Consider the following 13587-nt stretch of genomic DNA (forward strand, 5'->3'; position numbering starts at 1 on the left):
CCAGCCCTAACTGAGTGTGTAACTTTAAGCTCCTCCTCTGAATAGCACACTGGAGACTGCAGAGGTGAGCCAGTGCCTGATATGTGGAGACATATTAAATGAGTATTTCTATGGCACTGTGTCCTGTCCTTTGTATACGGCTTAGCGAAGAGTCCGCAGCCGTTACACAACCCTGCTCCAAGTTCTTTCTTTTTTTAAATCACTTCAGATTGAATAAATGCAAGAGCACATTCCCGGAAAAGCAAAGACATCTCCGCTGATACAAACAGATGTCAGAGCCTGCACAAGAAAAGTTCCATAGCGCGCCTTTAGAGTGCTGTACACATACATGACCTTTTTCTCTGGCGCCTTTCTCTCTCGTCCTTGTAAAACCCACTGGAAACCGTGGCAACCAGACACCTGTCAGTACTGCCAACTTACGTGAGAGCTGCAGAAAAGGCCCGCTCTATAAGTCCCTATAGAGCAGCCAATATGGGAGAGTGAGCCCGGCCTGTCGGAGCGTACGTCTTTGTGAAGGAGCCGGGATGGAGACGGGGAAGAAAGATGGCCGCCGACAGTTTCGATTACAGCTTTTCAAAGGGATGTGCTTCAGACATCTTGCCCAATGCCCAGTCAAAGAAATTGGGTTTTCTGTAGTGGAAATGATGCTAAAACATGTTTTTCTTGGATAAATGTTGATAGAAGGTGCTCGTTGGATCACAGAGTGTGCCCTGGAGCTTCAGAGTCTCAGTAGCGAAAGTCCTCATCTCTTATTTAGCTCTGTGTGGATTGATCTGGGAGGAGAAAACAGCAGGAAGTCGAAGAAGAGGTAGAGAATTGTGGGGATAGTCTTTTTAAGGTAGGGCATGTAACTTTCTCGAAGTTGGACGTCACTTGTATGATTTTCCAGGCCAACCAATTCCTTCTGCTTTCTGAAGGGTCTGGAATCTGATCATAGAGTGTGAAAAAATTCAGTCCAAACTTGAGAAAATCCAACCACAGAATATTCAGAAGAAAATATATAGCTGCATTAACCTGAGATAAGTAATAGTTTGGTTGCCTGATTCATCAGCCGGTTTCTCTTCGTGGAAACCGTCTGACCTCGCAGCTTTGGGATTTGTTCGCTTGACAGTAAGCGGGTACTTTTTTTATTTTTATTTAACCAATCACTACTAATTGGTTGTGATGTTTGTAATGCACCGCTAACAGGGCTAACTGGTATATTAAGCTTTTCCCAAATCCCGTAGGAAGAAGGGCGATAATGTCTTTCCCCTCGATAAAATTCATCAAACATTCGCTTTGTTCTGGCTTTAAATTCTCAACCTCAGGAATCGTTGCCAACACAGAATATATGGCACTTCGCTGATTGGCTGGTGCCCAAACTCGCATTTACATGTTTTTTGCGAACCGTCTAGTGTATTCTGATTCCTGACCTAGTCGCTGGAGAGAAATGAAGTTGAGCGGAGGCACTCGATGGCCCCAGCCTGGCTAATAGTTTGGTGCTTCGATTGTTGATTCTTTCTCAGTCCTTTATGTTGCCAACGGAGCATGCCTCTCTCTGATTGGTTAATCTGCCTGTCAATCATGCACTCTGAAATCAAGGAGACAGAATACAGCTCAAGATCTAAAAAACAAAAACAGAAATCATCTTTGTAAAGTTTTTTCAAAGCATGTGGCTCTGACTGAGAAGGTAACTGTACAATTCCACTGAAATTAAGGTTTTGCATATATGTCACAAAAGCACGTGTCCTGTTGTTTATGCCGCCATATTGGAGGTCAAACTATCTATCTGGACCCATGTGTAGTATTTGTGTGAGATAAAATAAGGACGCGCTGTGCGGTCCTCACTTTTGGCTGCATAGAATCCCCATCTCGTCCTCACTTTCACCGGAACAGAATCCCCACCTGGTCCTCACTTTTGGCGGCATGGAATCTCCACCTGGTCCTCACTTTCCTCGGCACGGAATCCCCACCTGGTCCTCACTTTTGGCGGCATGGAATCCCCACCTGGTCCACACTTTTGGCGGCATGGAATCTCCACCTGGTCCTCTCTTTTGGCGGCACGGAATCTCCACCTGGTCCTCACTTTCCTCGGCACGGAATCTCCACCTGGTCCTCACTTTTGGGGCACGGGATCTCCACCTGGTCCTCACTTTCACCGGCACGGAATCTCCACCTGGTCCTCACTTTCACCGGCACGGAATCTCCACCTGGTCCTCACTTTCACCGGCACGGAATCTCCACCTGGTCCTCACTTTCACCGGCACGGAATCTCCACCTGGTCCTCACTTTTGGCGGCACGGAATCTCCACCTGGTCCTCACTTTTGGAGGTACAGAATCCCCACCTGGTCCTCACTTTTGGCGGCACGGAATCTCCACCTGGTCCTCACTTATGGCGGCACGTAATCTCCACCTGGTCCTCACTTTTGGCGGCACGGAATCTCCACCTGGTCCTCACTTTTGGAGGTACAGAATCCCCACCTGGTCCTCACTTTTGGCGGCACAGAATCTCCACCTGGTCCTCACTTTCACCGGCACAGAATCTCCACCTGGTCCTCACTTTCACTGGCACGGACTCTCCACCTGGTCCTCACTTTCACCGGCACGGAATCTCCACCTGGTCCTCACTTTTGGGGCACGGGATCTCCACCTGGTCCTCACTTTTGGCGGCACGGAATCTCCACCTGGTCCTCACTTTCACCGGAACAGAATCCCCCCCCGGTCCTCACTTTTGGCGGCATGGAATCTCGCTTGCCCCGATCCTCATTTTGGCCAGCATGGAATGTCACCCTCAATTTTTCTGGTCCCTGGGTAACTACAGTCCTGATCTTGACCTCCATTCTCCTTACCCTGGCTTTTATCATGAACAGATGTGACGGTTTGGTGATCAACAAAAATCTCACGCACCCCGCTACAAAATATTTATAAGCCTCTAACCCCTTGTAATTTTTCAGCTCTTGGTTGGTGCAGGACGATGTCGAATGAATTAAGTTGTTATAAATATCTGGATATTGGAGGTTGGGCACAGAGCGAAGCATCGGAATTATGGATCTAGTCCACAACCCAGGAGGATGACTTTAGCATTATATCTTTCTAATGACAGTTAATTTAACGAGCTGGTGATTTCAGACAGTTTTATGTTGTTTGTGTTCTTTAAAGTAGCCGTGTTTATATTGTAGTAATTGAATAGCACGTTCCGAATCAAACCCCAATCTTGACCTTCAGTTTGGCCGCCACGTCACACGCAAATCCTTAATAGAAAGTTAAAACCATACTTCGGAACATTCAACACGGAGATTTTTTTTTTATGCCATACTGAGGAATATTATAGCCAAAGGAGCAACGTTTACATGGAAACAAGAGTAAATAAATACAAAATAAAGTCAGGTTTGTGGAGATGCAAGCCCACTGAAAGTAAGGATGCAAGTTGTTCAGTGCAAAAAAAAAAACACAAGCACAAAGAAATGGCACGCTTTAGCAAAAAAACTGGATAAAATGTTACATACTGTGGCTTTAAAGAGTAGCTTTGTGAGTGTATTTGGTAGTACTTTGGAAACGGAAATGTTAGTTCTACATTCAAAGATGCATGGTACTCATTTACTTAAGTAGTTAATATTTTCTCTTAGATTTCAGACACCATATACTTTTATTTTTATAATTGAGTAGTATATTAACAAGTTTGAAAACAAAATCACATTTATAATACACATTTACATCTTGAATATAAATTCCAAGTTTCATAAAACACATTTGCAAATGAACAGATTTACAAAACACCAAACAATTGTACAAGAGCCGAGACAAATTTACATGTGGCAAAAACAGAAATACAAATTAAGTTCTTGATGGTCCTAAAATTCGGAAATGACAAACAACCACAACATTAGTTTTGCTCAGGAGTAGTTCACTAATAATAGTCGTTGTCTTTAAGTTTTTGACTTTCTTACCGTTGTGGATAAATTCTTCATGGACAGAATATGTCATTTGTCGACCTTGTTGGATAAAGACTTGGTGATGGGGCAGATTTATGAAGCTGGTGGAAAATACGTGAGACATTTCCACAGATATTTTGACATAGAAAAGCCCCCGGGAGAGCCTTTAATCTGCAGAAATCCTACAAGACAATGACACGATACAGACAGAACAGTGGCTCTTTCTGCAGGAGACATGCACAGAGCACGAGGAGATATGGGGGTGATGCCCTGAGGAAGATGATGTTTGTTTGTGTTTTAAACTGTTATTTTGCTCTTTATGCACACACCCTCCTCATGGAAAACACACAAAGAAATGCAGATGATGCAGCTTTTAAGTTAATGGCAACTGATGTGGCTGTCGAAGAAGGAAATAGAGCTGCTGCACGTGAGCTCGGCATGAATGAGTTGATAGTGCGTGAAGAACTGACTCGATGCAAAAAAGACAACAAAAGCTTTCAGAGGCAATAAAAGCAGACAGTCTGAACTTGAAAACATTCTTGAAGACGTGGACACCAGCGGCTTATATTCAAGTGCGGCCTATATATGAGTAGTTAGTTAGTTTAGTTGATGCGGTTTAGGTGCACTCAATAGTCCGGAATTTACGGTAACTGGAAGTGATGTTTGCCCTACATCGCGGCACTTCCAGCTGTTGTGAAAAAGGTCTATGTGTTTCGAAGGTTTGTATTTGTGTTTTTGCCACATGTAAATTTGTCTTGACGCTTGTACAAATGTTTTGCGTTTTGTAAATTTGTTTTCACATTTGCAAATGAGCTTTATGAAACGTAAATTTATTTTCAAGATGTGAATGTGTATTTTAAGTGTAATTTTGTTTTCAAACGTGTTAAAGTGTGTTGTGAAACGTAAAAGTGTTTTGCACTTGCCGGTCACCGTACGAAATGGCTCGTCACTTGCATGATTTCTATAAACGTAGAAAGTTAAACCATCCTTCAAAACCGTAGAGACGTAAACAGGACAGAGAAGAGTCAGGTTTGTGGAGATGCAAGCCCTTTGAGATTAAGGACATGTGTTATAATACATTTTTCAGTGTAATAAACAGAACCAAAATGAAAAACAAACAAACTTGCTTATATTTTAGTCCATTTTTGTCTGAAAAGTGACATACTGTTGCTTTTAATGAATCACAAAAGAAGACAAAAGCTGATACCATTTGATTTAAGCTACGGTCGAGCCCACGCCTAACACGACATGACTGATCTGGTAAATGACTGGAGGGGAAAATGACACGGTGAGGCGCTAATAGCCTACCGAGCGGCACCGAGCGGCACCGAGCCCCTGAGGTGGGCCATCATGTTCGGCTGGTTACGTTTGGTAGATCTATAAATCATAAAGAGACGAGATGAGATCCAAATGCTCTGTCCTCTGTGAGCTGTTATCGAATAGTGATGTCTAATTCATCACACACAATCCCACCGCTCCTCTGGCTGGCTGATAAACTTTTCAAACAGCTCCTATGTTGGAAATTTGCATCATATTAGCATGTGGTAATATGGATCATACGAGTGTGCAGTAGAGCACAGCACGGCTTAAACATGAAGGGTTTAAAGGATCAGTAAGCCTAGAAGTTTGATTCTAAACACTGCTATTTCCACCTTTAAATTACAAAAAGAAAATCATTCAGAAACTACATCTCAACTTTGCTCTTCGACAGTTTTTCATTACGATGTTACTACCATTGATAAAAAATACTAGCTCATTATTCTTATTATTAGTAGTACTAACAGGGTGACCAGAGTTTCAAACTTCAAAACTGGGATTAGAGGTGGGACCAAGTCATTGTTTTGCAAGTCTCAAGTAAGTCTCAAATCTTTTATCTCAAGTCCGAGTCAAGTCCCAAGTTAAATACAGGCAAGTCCAAGTCCGAGTCTAAAGTCACATAAGTTCAAGTCATTTCAAGTCTCAAGTAACTTAGATTTTTGCAACTTATTTGACTTTTAAGATAAAGTGTACTTTTAAAAAAATCATAGTATATTTATATATGAGTATTTATTTAGTATATAAGAGTTGTAGAGATGTAATTTTTTTCTTTTATAAATGTCTTGACAAGATCTTAGTGTGAATCATTACAGTCAGAACAGCAAGCATTCAGATTTAAACGTGCTTCTCAAGTCTTGTCAAGCCACTGACCTTCAAGTCCAAGCCTAGTCCCAAGTCTTAGTCCATTTTATCAAGTCAAGTCTCACGTCCTAAAAATAGTGACTCAAGTCTGACACACCAGGGTTGGGATGGTTGGTAACATTGTGGATTCTCGTGTCAGTCATAATCTGAGGGGCATTTTTTTTTTTAATTTACGGTCATTTGCAAACACGGTTTTCTGTATTTTGGCTAAACAAATGACAGTTTATGCTCCTCTTTACTACTGGCGAGGATCAGATTAGTCTAAAATTGTGATTGTCCTGTTTTAGTCCTGGTTTAGACCTGATATAGTCCTGGTTTAGTTTTAGTTTAGTCCTTGTTTAGATCAGATTGGTCAAAAATAGGGACACCTGGGACATTTCTTACATAAAGTTGCATTCTATTGCGCTCGGGACTCGGGCAAAACCGACGTACACCTTGAGTGCAATGGAACAGCCAATCAAATCAGGGTTCCAAAACACAAAGTCAGGCTAATTTGTTGCAGGATGAGTTGGTTGGATTTGTGTCACAGCATAAATGTCGGCACACACAGTAAACGGGGTGAATTGTCTTTTCGTCACTTTGATGTGTTAAGTTGTGAATCTGTGAGAGAAAGTGTCTCCTAAAAACTGTGTAGTGACATTTAGACCGTCTCTCACATCATTTGTTTGTAAACAGAAGTTTTTTTCTGAACATGTAAACTGCCATAAGTAGGATTGCCAGCTCCCTGAAAAAATAAATAAGAGACTCTTCATTGGCAAGACCGGTGTCCTGTCGATTTGAGCTACATAGCGCTACTGCTCATGCGCACACCTGCCAAACACTGTTCCAGTTTAAATGCCATTGATTTGAGCTCCTGAAGTGGAGTAACAAGTCACATTTGAAACACGTATTGATTTTATTGTCTGTTTTGACCAGTGAAGCATGTAAGCATGAACATGTGCGTGTTAGATTTGCGGCAGAATACCAACGTTGGGCTGCAGGTAGCTCATTTCGATGGAGCAGTCTATTTCGACAGAACACCGTAAAGGACTGTCGGTGCTACTGATTTTCTTCGCAACACAAGCAACCTCGACCAATGAGATCAGGAGCGTGGTGTGTGTGCTGTCAGCTCATTGGTCACAGAGCAGAAGAGGCTGAGAATACGTTTACTGTAAATTTTCTAAAGGGGTCATTCCATTGACTATACAGTATTTTTGATTCTCACGATAATACGGGACAAAGTGCGGCCCTTTTCAGCTCAATACGGGACGCGTACTTTTGTTTCTGAATACGGGATGATTCCGTTTTTCAAGGGACGATTGGCAACCCTAGCCATAAGCGATTCGACAATGAGTGAGATGACAATAAACACACTGACAGTATTTTGAATGTTAACCCTCTCAGGCTCAAATTAATTTTTCGTATCAGGAAAAATTCTGATATTTGGGGAAAATTATAATATGGGGTAGTAATATACAATTCTGACTTTTTTATCCTTTGTAAACAAAAAAAGTATTTTGCCCTTCTGGCAGGCCGTTTGCGTGTAGACATTCTTACACAGTCTGCATTGCCCACGTTTATCAGCATGGATGGGAGAAAAGGCTCCTAAGTAAAAAAAGCTCATATAATATGGATGTGGAGTAAGTAGGTACTTGGAATTTAGCTGTTGCAAATCTGCAACGCCTGCCTGGAGAGGGTTAAAAACCTATAATACCAAACCTTAAGGTGAGTAAATACGGTTAACATTTCATATTTAGCCTTAAAAGTTTGATCAGTTCTACACATGTAGGTGCCGTAAAGTCATGGAAAAGTTTTGAAATTTTGTCAGTGAAAAAAAGTGGGAACCCTGGATATTTCAATATTTTTGCACACCTCTAGTTGCTATGATCCCATGTTACACAATATTATTACAAAACCTTGTGACCTGCATGTTTTCTTCATAGTCTGACACCCGAACACGACGCTGACGGACTTCACCCTCATCAAGAAACCATTTCACACTCGCTTGACAACATAATTACACCTGATCGTTTCCGGAGCCTTTAAATCTTCATAATAGCTCAATAATTATTCCCGCGCTCGGTCTGGAGTGACAATAAAAGGCTAGCTAGCGCCGGTGATAACAGGATCCGCGACAGGTGCTACGACATGAGCCTGGCGGTGCACAAACAAATCAGGCTGACATGCTAGTGCGCCATGTGGGGCTAGCTAATCTCCCCCCCGATCGAGCCTAATTGGTGTCACTCTGGGCGGGATGGGGGTTCCCGTGAGTCGATGGGCGCTCGCCGGGTAATTGCGTGTCATTGTTGAAAAGCGCGGAGAGGTGAACGGTTTTGTTTTGCCGGGCTGTTCTGCAATGTTTGGGAAAAGGTTTTGACGCTAAAAGTGTGTGCTAGCTTGATCGGTGGTTGGTTTCAGTATGAGAATGTGATACTGAGTTGATATTGTGTCATTTTAAAGCTCCAGTATGTAACTCTCTGTGGGTGGAAAATCAACTGCATGATTCACTGGAAAGAGAAAGTTTAAAGAAAGATTTGGATTATTCTCCACACTGCAAAAGACAAAATCTAGTCAAGCCAAGATGATATGAATTAAGAAAGTTTTATCATGATTTGAATAAGTTTCACTTGACAAGTAAAATGATCTGCCAGTGGAATAAGACTTTTTGTAGTTAAAATATGAAAATACAACTTGCTACACTTAAATTAAGAAAAACATCAACTTTTTGCACTTAAAATAAGAAACAAAATGGAATGTTGCTTAAATTAAGAAAAACACACTTATTCCATTGGTGGATAATTTTACTTGTCAAAGTAAAATGTTCATTTTAACTTACTTTTGTTACTTGATTTTTTTTTTTTTTTTCCAGTGCATGGAGATAAAACATTTCCATGGACACAAGTAGGAAGAGGCCCTCCTCCAGGCAAACAAGAGTCAGGTTTGTGGAGATGCAAACCTGCTCAGAGTAAGGATGCACATTTTTTCTATGTTTTCCATCCATTTTCTTCCACTTAATCCGAGGTCAGGTTGCGGGGGCAACAGTCTAAGCAAGGACTCCCAGACTTCCTTCACCCCAGACACTTCCTCCAGCTCCTCCGGGGGGACTCTAAGGCGTTTCCAGGCCAGCCCAGAGACATAGTCCCTCCAGCATGTCCTGGGTCTTTCCTGGGGCCTTCTGTCAGTGGGACATGCCCGGAACACCTCCAGGAGGCATCCGGAACAGATGCCTGAGCCACCTCAACTGGCTCCTCTCGATGTGAAGAAGCAGCGGCTCTACTCCGAGTTCCTCCCATGTGACCGAGCTCCTCACCCTATCTCTAAGGGAGCGCCCAGCCACCCTGCGGAGGAAACCCATTTCGACTGCTTGTGTCCGTGATCTCGTTCTTTCAGTCATTACCCAGAGCTCATGACCACAGGTGAGGGGAGGAATGTAGATTGAGCAGTAAATCAAGAGCTTTGCCTTTCGACTCAGCTCCCTCTTCACCAAAACGGTTCGATACAGTGACTGCATTTTTGTATGTTTGTCAGTGTTAATTAACACATCCATAATAACAAACAACATGCTTTTCTTTTAGTCTGTGGTTTTAAATCTGATATTTTTAAAGACCCCATGCTTGTACGTGCTTGTATCTGCTTTATAGTTAGAATTTATGACACCGTGGATCATTATGTTATTATTTCCACATTTTACACAACGCAATATACATCTGAAACAACTTCATAAAAAAACAAATCCGCTGACTCCCGCATTAGAAAGCTGCAGTGTCCAATGGGAGCTGACACCGGCGTAAACAACTCAGATGGATAGCTGCAGATCACACTAGGAGGTGCAGATTTTTTTCCCATCTGTACTGAAATGATTACACAACGCTGCAAAATCCTATATGTATCATCGATACAGAAAAAAATAATAAGTACAGAGCAGTGGGCATGCACTGGTGACTGGTGAAAAACGTGGATTGATCAGCAACATGGTGTCTTAAAAATAAGTGATTAAAGATGACTCAAACATGCAGGAATCACAACAAACACAACTTCAAGAGGGTAAATGAGAAGGGCAAACAACTATCATAGGTAGGGCTGGGTATCATTCAGAAGTTGCCAATACGATACATACCTTGATACATAAGCCACAATACGATTCATATCTTGATACAGTGAGCTTTTCATTCCGTACGATTCAATACGATAGATTTCAAATCAATTTGATATGGTATGGTATATCAATCAAAAATAATGTCTAAATCTTGGCTGTTACATTAAAGTCTTTGTTAAACCACTTCTTGTGCAAAGTGAACATGAAACACACCCTTTAACTTCTTGGGTTCTTTTTAAAGACAATACAGTAAAGTGTATTTACCTTGGTGACATGTTTTGGCTGCTAGTGTTGAGCCGCCTTCAGAACTGTCCTCAGCTGTTGTTACTTCCTGTAGGGGTGGTCAGCCTGATGGACCTGGCAGCTCCCGTTGCCCTGTGTTCTCTGGAGGAGGGTGTCCCAGGTTTGTGAAAGGAGGAATGCTCCATCATCCTGGTTAATGCTGTCCGTGCCTCGTTTCCTGATTTCAACTACCTCCCTGATTCAGTGTTTGAACTTGTTGTTTTCCGATCCAATGACCCGAGCCCCGTCCCAATCCATAATGTGGCTATTTCTTGCAGCTACATGTCAACAAGGTAAATATACTTCACTGTATTGTCTTTAAAAAAATAAACCAAGAACTTAAAGTGCATAAGAAGATAAAATTAACATCTTTGGCTTAATGAAACACGGCCAATTTAATCATTAAAACTGTGAAAATGTCAAATGTGTTGCATAAACGAGTTTCCTTTCTTCTGTACAAGCAACAAAACTGTAGCACTGTAACAAAATAATTGAGCAAAGTATACCAAAAATACTCTTGGCGATATATTGATACAGAAGCCCACAATATCAATATTTCAATATTTTTGCACACCCCCTTATAATAGAGTTAAATGGAAAAGTCAATTTTGTGGAATATTTAAGAATAGCTACAGAAATTAAAATGCATTTGGTAAAAGTTCTAAAAATTTTGTCGTAATTTATTTTCCGCCAGTATATTGATGGGTAAATAAATTGTATGAATCTGTATTCTTTTAATTAACTAACATAATTTAATCCAAATACGTCTCTAAAATGTCCGCATATAACATATATTTTTTTCCACATTTTCCAGCCCCATTATGGACTCATACATTTTCTCACTGTTGCTTTATTTATACCTCACATAACCCTCCTTTATTGTTAACCCCGGCTCTGCAGAAACAGCAGAAGTCCCACAGCTTTGAAATGTAAAACCTATAGCCTGGACCGTATACCTGTAAGTCTGTGAAGCCACTGCTGAGTCATGCAATTCGAATGGGCCCTGCATCTTTAAAAGGAGACTGCCGCACATAATTGGCCACCTATAGGCAATTACTTTAATCTGCTGATACCGTGTAACACAATGGACGCATCATTCCTACACGCAAATTATTCTCACTTCATTTTATCTCATGATCGACCCACGTGCTTTGAAATTAATGACTACGCCACGTTTATCCGCAGGCAATGTTTACTTAGTTTGTGAAAAATGTGGGCTAATCATGTTAAGGTAAAGGAGTATTTTTACTTCATGACTACTTCATTGTTGGAGAATGGGTTTAATGGACAAATTTGAATAACATTTTCTATCTTCAAATATATTTTATACTGTGAATTAGGGCTGGTTATCAGTAAGAAGTTGCAGATTCGATATGTACCTCGATACATAGGAGACGATACGATACATATCTCGATACAGTGCACTTTTGATTCGATACTGTATATTTCAAAGCGATTCAATATGGTTCGATAAAAAATAAAGACTAAATTGTGGCTAAAAGTCTTTGTTAAACCACTTCTTGTGCAAAGGTCATATGAAACACAAACATTTTAATCCTCAAAACAGTGAAAATGTCAAATGTGTCGCATAAATGAATTTCCTTCAACAAAACTGTAGCGCCGTAACAAAATAATTCTGTAAAATATACACACAACTGGACCCACGTCACACAGAATGTTATTTGCGCCCAGTGTTGGGAAGGTTACTTTTAAAATCTATTCCCCTACAGATTACAGATTACATACCTCAAAATGTAGTTTGTAACGTAATCCATTAAATTACTTAAAGTGAGTAACGTAATGTGAATACTTTGGATTACTTGATTTGCTGTAGAGTAACAAAGACTAGGACATCTTCACCTAAGATGTTTTTCTGATAAAAGAAAATGAAAAGGCCGAGTCTTTTCTTAACCACATTAAAAATATTATTGATAGAAGAGGAGGAGACACGGTCCACACAGCATGATTTAGTCCTGTTTTAGATCTGGTTTAGTTCCAGCTTAGATCTGGTTTAGTTCTGGTTTAGTCCTGGTTTAGACCTGGTTTAGACCTGGTTTAGACCTGGTTTAGTTCTGGTTTAGTCCTGATTTAGTCCTTGTTTAGACCTGGTTTAGACCTGGTTTAGACCTGGTTTAGTCCTGGTTTAGATCTGGTTTAGTCCCTGTTTAGTCCCGGTTTAGTCCTGGTTTAGACCTAATTTAGACCTGGTTTAGTCCTAATTTAGTTCTGGTTTAGACCTGGTTTTAGACCTGGTTTAGACCTGGTTTAGACCTGATTTAGACCTAGTTTTAGACCTGGTTTTAGTCCTGTTTTAGTCCTGGTTTAGTCCTAGTTTAGTCCTAGTTTAGTCCTTGTTTAGACCTGGTTTAGACATGGTTTTAGTCCTGGTTTAGTCCTGATTTAGTCCTGATTTAGTCCTGATTTAGTCCTTGTTTAGACCTGGTTTAGTGTCCAGCAATGAGTGAAATTACGGAGAAAAAAAAAAAAAAAATAGCCCCAAATATGAAAACGGGAAAATACGGCCGTGTAATCCATTTATTTCAACAAAGTAACTGTAATCCAATTACCACTCATTTAAATAGTAACTGTAACCGAATACAGTTACTCATAATTTGTACTCTGATTACGTAACTCTGGTACATGTAATCTGTTACTCCCCAACACTGTTTGAGCCACACACCTTTTATGGGGAAAACGATCCCTCAGAGCCAAAAAGTGCTGCCTTAGTGACCGTTGTTGTTTACGTTAGACCTGCCAAGGAGTTGCTGTGTGGTTGGGTGTACAAACAATAAAGCTAAGAAACCTTTGCTGAAATTCCTTCCCCTGCCATGTCCACAAAAATAGCTGCACCTTAATCCAGGAGCAGGTTACAGGTTTTGCTGGCAAATAAATATTAGCCTAGTTATTAAAATCTTGATTTAATTGTTATTTTGTCATTAGTTTTCAAGAGATAAACAACTAAACCAAAAATGAATCGGACCAAAGAAAACAGAAATGTAGGCTAAAAGTTATCAGCTATGACAAAAATTATGCTGGCTCTAAATTAACTAGCTGACATAAGGTGACCAAACCTCCGTTTTTCCAGACATGTCCATTTTTTCTGTCCTCGGCGTCCGGGTGGTGGAAATGTCCGGGTTTTC

Source organism: Boleophthalmus pectinirostris, unplaced genomic scaffold, assembly GCF_026225935.1.
Source record: "Boleophthalmus pectinirostris isolate CB_2022bp ecotype Guang Dong unplaced genomic scaffold, ASM2622593v1 HiC_scaffold_17, whole genome shotgun sequence".
Classification (NCBI taxonomy): Eukaryota; Metazoa; Chordata; class Actinopteri; order Gobiiformes; family Gobiidae; genus Boleophthalmus; species Boleophthalmus pectinirostris.